The following is an 11458-nucleotide window of genomic DNA, read 5'->3' as shown; positions in this document are numbered from 1 at the left end:
TCATCCTTGCTAGGCTCTCTCTGTGCTTTGTCTCTCTGGGTCTCACCCTGCCTTCTCACCTGCCATGTCTTGATAAAACCTTTATGAAAAGGAGGCTGTCCCCAGAGACTGGTCAGTGCATGGTGCTGTCTGTTTTCCTGTGGTCAATCCCCTCAACTTTCTGTCCCTTAACAGCTTATTGCATGGCTCCTATCCACCCCTACACCACACCTCATACCTCACGGCTGCTTTGAATTACCAATCTGGTTGGACATTCATCCCTAAGTCTCCAGGCCATCTCACGCCTTCCTTTGTATATTGGGGTTTCTGTCTTCCTGGATCCTGTCCCTGTACTCTGGCTGGTCCTTTAGCCAAGGCCCACTGTGCTAGGCCAGTTCTCTGATTAGCAGCACTCCTGCTCTACCCTGGGTAGTGTTCCCCTGTTCCCCGGCCTGTACAATGGCTTACCCTAACTCCTGGGTGTTTCAGGGGTCCTGCTGCCATGGGCTTCATTCCTCATGGCTCTCGGGACTAGATTCCTTGATTGGCACAGGCTCTGGGCTTATATAGCTCAAGCCTGAACCCTCTTCTGATCATGTGACTCTCCTACCAGCTGACCTGCCCACAAGGCTGTTTCTTAATCTTGCTCTGCTGGTTGCCTGTGTCCAAGCCACAAACCTCAAAGGGCACATCCAGACGCTATACAGTGCACATGCAGGCATTCCCCATGTTGCTACATAACAGCATGGGGGTTTTCTTGACCTGGGGTCAAAAAACCCCCACACCAAATAAAGTAGGGCAGCACATGTGGCAGCAGTGCATGCTGTGCAAAACTGGGTCCAGCCAGGATCCCTGGAAAATTCACATTCCCACTCATGGGGACGCAGCCAAAGGGGCCACACCGCCATTCAGTCACAGGGCCAGGGCTCCTTGTTACAGTAGGCAATTAGGTGGTGGCACCAGGAACAGGAATGGGGAAGAGAAAGAATGGAGACAGGAACTGGTTGAAGGGAAGGGGGCAGCTGGGATCAGACATGGTGAGCACACTTCCCTCCAGAGCCAGGAAGGGAACCCAGGTTTTTGAGTCTCACCATTCCTCTGTCAGCATATATCTGTGAAACCCATGGGTGAAGTGTTTGTGTCTGAGGCTGTATTTGGTACACACAGGCCAGGTCCTGAAGACCAGACTCAAAATTTGACAGCAGTCACTAACAATCCTGTTTGAGAGTAGACTGCAGGAATGGCCTCCAGCTGCACGGATGACTTTAAATCAATTCAGTCTTGCTGGTTGAATTCTGTCTTTTCTATACTATTGCACTGATCCCAGGAGATGCACATGTCACTCTGGAGACAGTCGGTGTAAAGCTAATGTTTTTCACATGTTCAAATGGAAGGTGCTTGGGATGAAAGAGATATGAATTCAGTCTTCTTGTCACCTCTCTAAAGCTTTATTGCCATCATCTGGGGGCTCAGGAGGAAAGTGCCAAGTGTAACATCATGTACAGCATCACTTAGAGAAACAGGAAAGAAGGCTGAAGGGAAAAACAATAGAATGGCATGAACCCTATGTAGTTTCCAGCCCGGCATGTATGTCACTGGGTCACAAGAATTAGGGACCAATAATTTTTACAGAGTTTCCAGTCCTGCAGAAACAGTCCGTCATTTCTTTGGGTTACACCATGAGTTGTGTGTGACAGTTCTGTTTCCTGTAACTTTTTGCTAAAACTTTAATAGCTTGGGCAGAAATGTACCACACTCGGTGTGGGATAGCTGCCTCACAAGGATGGATTTTTGTTTTGTTTGGGTTATATTTTTTTTAATGTGCAGCTGAAATGATCCAGCTATTTCTGAGAATGAAGCTAGGGGAAATATTGTCAGAAAATACTGCAGAGAATATTCAGTGCTTTACCCATGTTAAAATATTCTGGAATCTTTTTCTTTGAGACAGTCTCTTGCTCCCATGATTTGCAACAGGGTTCAAATGTTGTAGGTAGGTACAATGATCCAGATAAGGAATGAGAAATCTGAAAGTTTGTCAACCTTCTCTCCCAACTGTACAGTTGGTCCAATAAAAGAAATCACAAAAAAGCCCTGGGCTTTCGTACTAATCAGCTCAATATTCTGTCTAGTTCAGTGATTCTCAGCTATAGTACCATGGGGTAAAAGGTCCTTTGAAGCATACCTGTGTGAAGTGTGACGTTTTAAGCAGATAAGCACAGGCCCAGGAATTCCCTGCCTGGCTGCTCCCCACTTCCGCTGCTTTGCACCTCTGCAAGGAGACAAAGACTGTTATAAATAGGTTTTTAAAATGGGGAGTCAATTCACAAAAATAATCATGGGATGTCTTGAATCTAAAAGGCTGAGAACCACTGCACTACTGTGCTGTCCAGCACTAGACCAGTATCAGTTAAATTTCATCTCAGGTACTGTAATGGCAGAGAATATTTGTATTAGTCATTTCAATGCCTAATCCTTTTCTGAAAGCTAATATGTGCTTCAGCTCAATAATATCTTGTGGCAATGAGTTCCACAGATAAATTGTGTGCTGTATTAAAAAGGTAATCCCTTTTGCTACTTGTAATATTTGCCTTGCAGTTTCATGAAAATGTTCCTCATTTTCCTGTCTCATCATCTATCATATCATCCTTTATTTGACTCATGTCTAAATGGGAATAGCTGCAAATTAATCTCACCTCATGGACTTCTTTCTAAGTGTCTAAAATGGTTAGTTGGCCTTCTCTGGGTTTTTGTTTTTCTGCTACATCCTTCAGGTACTCGTATATAGTAATAGGGAAAGTAAGAAGACAGGAGCTTGCAAAATATACACACCCAAAGAAATGAAACTCAATGAGTCATTGTAGCCATAAGGCCTTCTTCAAACCAGAGTCAGTTTTTTTTTCATAATTCATGCAATGTCTTGTAGCTAAAATGTTGCCCGTGGTTCTGTTTTCTCTTTTTTTGCATGCATATAAATGAATTGCCTTTGCTTGCATTTCACACAGCAATTTCACACCAGCTTTATTTTCAGATTTGATTTCATTTTAAGAAGAGGGTTTTTGCTCTCTCTCCTTTTTTTTCCATTTTAGGAGCTAGAGTAGTTAGCATCTATGTCAGATCTAAAATAAAAGAAAAGAATGAGGGAAAAATGCTGCATGAATCAAGCATTTAGTAAATTGTCAGTATACCATCACTGTCACAAATATATGGTCTTTCCCATGGCCGCCTAACATTGTAATCTTCTCTCTGAGTTACTCGGAGACCTGTTGGCACTGGGGGTGACCCCAGAGCAGCCTCACTGGTGTACTCCTGGGTTTTGAAAGGACAGAAGCAGGTGATGGGTGCTCCACCGTTTTTTCACCCAATCTACCATTGTGGCAGTATAAAATAACCCTTTGTGAACAAGTGTCCTGCAAGTGACGGTACTCCATGCAGGGCTGGATCCAGCAGGCGCGAGTGCAATGGTGCAGTTACACCCTTTTTGATTCCTGCTCCACCCACATTGTAAAACCAACTACCCAGGAGAGTCAGCCACACTTCTATTTTGGTAGTGCTGAGGGAATCAGTTGTCTCATTACAGTGTACCTGATACCTGCTAATCTCTCTCCTGTTTAATGGCCTTGATGTTCTATTAATTAAGCTATCCTTTCTTCTGCAATTTTGCTCTCTGTTAGCTCTTCCTGGCTCTTCCATTTCACAGCCCTGCGAACTGTTTTTAGTTCTAGGTAAAACCCTTAACTTAGGTATAGTAATATTAATTCAGGTGAACTTTAACTCAGGTGTGGAAATGATCAACAGTGAAGTGTTGGATACACTGTCAACCTGCTCAGGAAGGATAGATTTTGCTTTTTGAATCTGAATAAGACATGTACATTTAACTGTAATGACAACAGGACTAGTAAAACAATATCTTTGGACTATTTTTGCCTAGTTTATTTTTTTTTAAACAATATATAAGCTAGCAAAGGAGTACAGATAAAGTTACATTTGTTTTTGCTTTGATTTTAAATGGAATAATATAGCACTAATACTATATTACAGAACAGTATATAACAGAACATTAGTAAAGCTTCTAGTTTCTCTTTAGCTAGAGATAAAAGGCAGCAAAGAATGACCCCCAATGGCACCCTCTCTGACCTGACCAGCACCCTGCCTGTCCAGCCAGAATGACCAGCTGGTGAGCCCCAAGGTTTATGATCTGACTTTTGCAGCCATCTAATAAATTAGAATTTTATGATGATCCTGCGAGTTGGCCCTTTGTAGCCAATGCTATCAGGGACAGAGCATAAGAACTGCATAAAGTAGGAGCACCAACTGGGTAGAGTCAAGTCCAAAGCCCCCTCAGAAACTCTCTTTGACTTTAGGGGGCTTTGTATTAGGCTCTAAGCTTTTTCAGATAGCAGCTGTCTGGGAACAACCACTATATAACAATGTGTATAATACTGAAGGAAATTAAGAACACAGGAGCAAGCGAGCTATATACACCCATAGAAATGCATCTCAGCAAACACAAAACTGTGGGCTATAGAAGCATTTTTTAAGGAGAATAAGGCTTTAATCTGAGCTACCATGCCAAATTCCAGTTCTGCTGATCTTAGTTCGCTCAGAATAATGTTCTCCACTTCCTGTCCTAAATTCATTTGTGCTGCTAAACAGATGTTTTATTCTTCCATTCAAAGGTGGTTGCCTGTCAGTCATGTGAAAAGGTTATCTAATAAAACTTGGGAAAGCTGCTGCATAACAACGTCTTCCATTTTGGATAAATGAGACAAGAAGCATTTGTTCTCATGGTGTGTGCTGATAATTTGATATTGCTGCCTCCCAGTTTGTAGGTGTGCTGCTTCTCTAATTCTGAGCGGGAGTATTTTCCTTCATCTGGGGGATGCTGTTCACTCTGCTCCTGCTGTTGAATTCAATCTCAGTTGTTTTTCTACCTTGCTTTTCAAATCAAAATAATGATCCTACCAAACACAATAGCAAATGCAGGGCAAAATGATTCCTGTTGATGCATGCAGAATCTGCACAGGTGATCCTGTTAAAAGCATACAATAAATGTCTCTGCAATTATATGGATTCACATCATGTATGTGGAATCCATTCACAATATAAATGACAGGTTTATTTCTGTTTTGGGCTGCGGATTACAATTTTCTCCTTCACTTCAGGACCAATGCAACACTGACACTAGCATAAATAAGCAGTATAGTTTGGAATGGGAATTTGGAAACTCAATGAGTTTACAGCACACGTACAATAGTCAAATGTGTGACATATCAGCAAAGTATTTAGGCTTCAATGATTTCAAACAGGCTCAGTTTTGGGTGGGTTGGAATGTTAACTGGGCCATGGCCCCCTCAAATTCACTCATTGCTACATCCCCGGTGTTGGTTAGGATGGCATTTGGACTCAGGGCTTCTACCTGTTGAAATGATAAGTTCAAAGGTTGTGAAGCTGGAAGAACCAATCCTTCCTTTTGCATACCACAGGGCACAGAAGTTTACCTGATAATCTGGCAACATGCTGTAAAATGGTAGAGGCTTATTTGAGGTTAATTGGAAAATGCCCTTGTATGTTAATCCTAAAAATGATGTTGCGTTTGGTTGGTCTAATGTCAGAGTGTATCTATGGCAACTAAACTGACATTTTTGTGGGTGGGAGTTCAAGTGCATAGAAGTAGGAAGAACAAACTTCTTTAAAAATCGACTAGGAAAGATATGAAAAGAAGCTAATATAGCTCATAAATCTCCTCTAAATCCAAAGAATTATGGAGTGCCTCTCAGAACATTATTTGATATGAAGGTAAAAAAAAATGAAGTTTTAGAAACTTTAGAGAACAAAGCCATAATCTTCGAGTTTTCTAATTCTCCTTCATAGTTTACTGATATGAAGATGAAGTCATTATTTTAATACCCCTTTTTCCCAATTAAGCTTATTGTCCATGAAAAGTCTCATAAAGACTTTCATTAGTTCATTAGTTTCAAGATGCATTACCATACAGACTATAGGGGGTTGAAACCTGCCCCAGACTATTATAATCACAGCATTAGCAAGATAGGCCTACAATTGCATTATGTTTTATATTAATGCCCTAACAAGCAGTCTAGTTACAGATACACTCTCATTTTAACCTTCAGTGTTTTCTGGATTAATAACTCCATTAGTGTCACCCAATTTCCCTTCTGCCTTTTTGGTGATTTATTGATATTGAGCCACATTTTAAATGTTTTTTTTCTGCAATGCAAGTGAAAGGCATGGCATTATCAGCATAGTGTGTATATATTATATACATATACATACACATATACATATACATATTAGTGAGTGCAGCAGGAACATGGACAATGGACCACACAACTATAAATTGTTTAGTCAGGACTGTAGAGATCTGCCTTGAAAGGCAAATTAACAACATCTAACTGTTATATAGCAACTTTCACCACACATCATAAAACTCTTTACAAATGAGGGAGTATTAGTCCCATTTTATAAATGGGGAAACTAGGGCACAGAAGGTGAAGGGATTACCCAGCACCCTACCAGCAAATTCAGGAACAGAGATTGGGCATTGATTCCTGAATCCCATGCCCTCGCCTGTCAGTCCATGCTGCTGCTACAGGATACAGCTATATTACATGTAGTTAAATCCTGAACTCTGGCAAGCAGATTAAAGCTAATATATACCACTATGAGGGCAAGATCTGTGCTTGTACTGTTTAAAGTTGTGAAACAGAAGACTTAGAGATTGCATTTACAATAGCAACCTCTGGGTCCTGCCAGGACTTCCAAGGTTTTGAATTAGAAACATTCAGAACAAAGTTCAAGCGTTTATCTTATGTTAGCTACCAGAAAAGAGCAGTGGCGTGCGCAATGATTCTCTTAGTCCCCCGACTGGCAAGGAGGACAAGGCTGCTGAGCTACTATTTATGTACAAGTAAAGAAGAGCAGACCACTGTATTTATGCCTTTTCTATAAATTTTGGATACAAGCCGAATAAAATTCAGAGCTCCCTCCTCCCAGGTGAGGCCCCTCTCACAGAGCTACAAATTCATGTTCCTGCTTTTTGTTTTCTCTAGCCTATACATGCAAGCTCTTCTCTAGACCTGGTAGAAACATTTCCAATGTAAATGGAAGCTGAAGAGTCATGAAGGCGACCCCGAGGTATCAGCCATGGAAGGCTTCTGAAGGTGTAGGTGGGCTTAAAGTTGCACTGGATGCTGCAATGATGGGGGTTGTGTGCCCGGCAGCAACAATGCAGGTTTACGGGAAGCCAAGAACTGATGTGGTCTGGATCCTTCTCCTGATGCTGGTCCTGTGAATTCCCTGGATGAAATGCATGACAGCAAAAGACCTCAGGTTCCTATGGCCATCCCAACCATGCTGGATCTTCTTTCTGCAAAGAGCTGGTATCAGGCCACCTCCACAATATGGTCTAAGGCACTTGTGACAACTCCAATCCTTGCACATAGTTCCTTGTGGAGCTGGAGGGTGGTTTCTAACCCACAGTGTTTGCCCACTAGCCATGTTATCCCAACAAGTATAGTGTAACCAATCAGTCAATGGGTATTTCAGGTCCCCTGTCTGTGTTCTTGGCAGAAGATACGAGCTGTTATAGCCCCCAGCCTAGCCCTACAAAGCCTTGGCTCTTGAGGGCCACATACTACAGTTCCTTTCCTCTGGGGATCAGCAGAGAGGGGGCCTGTACATGTTCATGAATAGGTTTCAAAGCCTCTCTGCCTCTAGTAAATTTAGAAAACAATAAATGAAGTGTTGGATTTGTTTACAAGTGGAAGGAGGAAGAATTAAAACTGAGCATGGTGTGTGTTTGCTGCTTCTGAAATTTCACAGCAGGATTTTGAAGACTGGTTAGAGAGGCAAAGTTGTAGAAAAGCTTAGTGCTCCTAAAATAACACATGAATGTATCTTTGCTCCCCGGGTGTCATTACAGAGAAGGTAACATATGACTAAACAGGATATGCTAACTTATAAGGCAAAGAGATCATTCACTATTTCACAGGAACTGGTTAAAACTCTTATTCAGCTGGCTTGTGAAGTATAAGATTGCTAGAGGTTCTGAAAATAAAATATTGTGACAATCACCCTAAAGTTTCAGAGTTTGGTAACCTGGGATGCCAGCGGCTGCATCCTCTGCACCCAACCAATCCAGGTCAGATTTTGTTAATGGCCAGCTGATCTCATCTTCCCTCCATAGTCCATGGAGGGCTACTTTCTCCCCTGCCCCCACTGCAGCCTCTTCTTATCATCCTTGCTTGCCAAGCTTGTTGGCAACAAGGGTGAGCAGAGGCTGTAGCGAAGAAGTGAGAGAGAAGCCCTTTGCATGGAGCGGTAGCTGGGGATTGGCTTCCCACAGCCACAGCCAGGTCACAAAGGGGCATCCTGCTATTGGTAGACAGTTGCTGACCCCTGGACTAAACCAATCATTAGTCATTTTTAGAAAGGCAGCTCATGGTTTGAAAGGTGATAGCAGAAATTTTAAATATATGAAATATATATGAAAACAATATATATGTTTTCAACAATATATGAAAACAAAAGCAGTTTTTGTCTTCATATATGTGTCTTCATATATGTGAAACAATTTCATATATTGTTTCACATATATGAACAATATATGTTCAAAACAATATATGAAAACAAAAGCAGTGCTGGAGGTGGGATAATTCTTAGATTTACAGAGCTGATCCAGTACCTTTTTTAAAGGCAAAATTTCAGCTCTTATAAATTTGGGATCCAATTCCAAAATTTAACTAGAGTGAAAAAAGTACCCCTAAAATACCCATTTTTTAAAAATCCGTGGTAACCTTGATGGTTTCAAGGTTACCATTAACCTTGTGCTTCTTGAGAATCTCCTACTGGCAAGGTAACCTGAATGTAGTTTCAGAGGAAACAATCATATAATAATAGAGAAGCAGGGCTGGAAGGGAACTCAGATATCTTCTACTCCAACCCCCTGCTCCACCCACACCATCCTATAAAAATCCATAATCTAAACTAAAACTACCATCAACCCTAACACAACACAACACAACACATAACACCCTAAACTTCCACAGGTGAAGCAGGGGAACCATGGCAGCCAGCATCATACTCTTATAAAAGGTCGTTAATATATGCTCAACAGATCCTAGGTAGAAGGCCACGTCCCCCGCTATAGAAGAAGACAAAAGGCCCCACAGTCCACACCAATCTGACCATGGGGAAAAATTCTTTCCTGACCCCAAATATGGTGGTCAGTCAGACCCTGTCCCTGTTAGCTGAGAATCTCTGGCTTTTAAGTCCCAGCTGGAGCATTGGCACACCCCAGTCAAAATCCCCAGCCTTGGCTGCAGGCAACACCCAATGCTTTTGAGGAAGGCTTAAAAATCCACTGACACGTGTAGCAGAAAGGGGAGGAGCGGGCAATTAGCAAAGTGCAGAAGCATAGGAAATACCCATAGTAGAACACAGGCATAGCTAAACTTATTTCATACCTGGCCAGTGTCCACCCTCTTCTTAAAAACCTTCAGTCCATAGCTTCCCTAGACATAAAACATACCATTTTCAGAGCTTCTGTTCTATACAGGGGCCATACAAAGTATGATGCCTGTACATTTCTAACCAGAATGTGTAAATCCTATCTGTAAGTTTGCATAGCCTATTGTAAATCCTATTTGTAAATTTGTAAGCCTATTGTATATTTAATGCTAACAGTTTTTGATGGCTATATGTCAAAGACTTTTTGGTCTTCTGACAGTAGTGGGGGAGAAAGAAATTGGGTAGCGGGTCTTTAAACAGTTTGTCTTGTTTGGAGGCATACTTTTTTTAGGCAGCAGATATTATAATGAAATAGGTTGTCGCCTAGGAAAACGTAAGCCTCTCCAAATGCATCAGTCTCTAAGGTGCCACCCTCCCTGCCTTCTGCCTGACTTTAGATGAATACAGGTAACCACCTCTCTTCAAACAATTTGTGAGCCCTGTCCTCCCAGCTGTGCAGAGGGGTAGTTAGCCTGCCAGACCCTCTGTGTACACACATGTGTGGTTCCTTCCTCCCCAGTCAGTTGTGAAAAGAAATCAAGAACGAATAATGCTCCCGGGCAGGTGTGCTATCAACTAAAGTCCCAATGTTGATGCCATTGCTCCACCCACTACTCCATAAGCAGAGGCTGGGAAGCAAGAGAGCAAGGCAGAATCTGGTGCTGTTCTGATTATTCCATTTTATTCAGAGAGCAGCACGCTGCCCTTTATTGGGGTCACTATTAAGCTTTGCTTTACCGTTAATTCTTGTGCTACATTTTCTTCATTTGTTCCTTCTTCATAAGCAGCTTGATCCAGTAAAGCTCCTTGTTCCTCCTGTGGCGACTCGAGTTCAGAATTGTCATCGTTCAATGAATCTGCAGAGGAAGTATTTTAATTACCCTCATTTCTCTCCCTATTTTCTAGGATGTCCAGGGCTCCTGCTGTGGGAACTTCTCTACCTTCTTTCTAGTCCCCCGAGGCAAAGAAAAATGTTTCATGTCAAGTTATTGTCTTGTCTCCCAAATTGCACTAAATCAGCACTTCTCAAATTATGAGGCTGCTTTCTATGAGGAGGCTTCAGCTTCAGGCAAAGGAAGACTCAAGTGATGGGAAAATTGCCAGGGATTTATGTAGGACTCTGCAAAACCAGGGATGGGCTGAGGTTGCAAAATTCACCTCCAGATTTCAAAAGTGCCCAGATTTTAATCTGGCTGATTGTAGAGATAAAGATCCATTTGCAAATCTGGAGTTAGGAACTGGCTTTGGACTCTTGGAATCCAGAGCACTTTTCCAGGAGAAACTAGATACATAGTTTAGATTACTGATTATTTGCTTGATGTAATAGTGCTTGACATATTCAGTCCAATGAGGACCATTACTGACCCAGTATTTGATATACTCACAGATTTTGAGTGGAAGTGCAAAAATCACCTGGAAGGGGGAAATTCCTGCAGTTCTGGTCCTCCTATCCCCTTATGACAAACTCTCTATTGCTCCACTCAAATGTCCTGCATTCCCAAGGTTAAGATACTATTGTCCAAGACACAGTACATCTATATGCACATCATAAACAACAATTCCTGTCCAAAAAGCTTGCAAACACACATGGAGTAGTATTGTTATTCCCATTGGGGTAAATAAATGCCTCATTTGCACCTCCCAGGTGATTCTACTTGCCCAAGGTCACACAAAAATGAATGCAGACATGAAATCAAATTTCCTGAATTCTTGACCAGCATCTTAAGCATGATATTATCCTCCATCTCTAGTAGATATTTGATTTTGGTGATGACCTGAAGAAAGATTTTCTTGTGGTTTGCAGCGGTTCTGAAAATTCAGGGTGACAGAGTTTTTCAAAGCCCTGGAAAGAAACATCACCAGCTCTGTGAACAATTAGGATTTGCTTCATGCTCTTATTAACAGGGCAATTCCTTAGATGGTGGCTCAAGCATTAGTGCAGTTAGCTAAA

General features: G+C 41.9%; 1 long non-coding RNA gene across 1 annotated transcript; it reads right to left on the bottom strand.

The window, feature by feature from the left end:
- Window positions 1–10162: 10162 nt before the first annotated feature.
- Window positions 10163–11124, bottom strand: LOC109316143. Its single transcript, XR_002102729.1, has 2 exons — window positions 10893–11124; window positions 10163–10364 (listed from the first exon to the last, which is right to left on the bottom strand). It is a non-coding gene; the product is annotated as an uncharacterized LOC109316143 (long non-coding RNA).
- Between the last annotated feature and the right edge of the window lie 334 nt (window positions 11125–11458).

Source organism: Crocodylus porosus, unplaced genomic scaffold (assembly GCF_001723895.1).
Source record: "Crocodylus porosus isolate Cpor-Errol unplaced genomic scaffold, CroPor_comp1, whole genome shotgun sequence".
In the NCBI taxonomy this organism is placed as follows: domain Eukaryota; kingdom Metazoa; phylum Chordata; order Crocodylia; family Crocodylidae; genus Crocodylus; species Crocodylus porosus.
The sequence above is the reverse complement of the archived record's forward strand: the minus strand, read 5'-3'. Positions and strand labels throughout refer to the sequence as shown.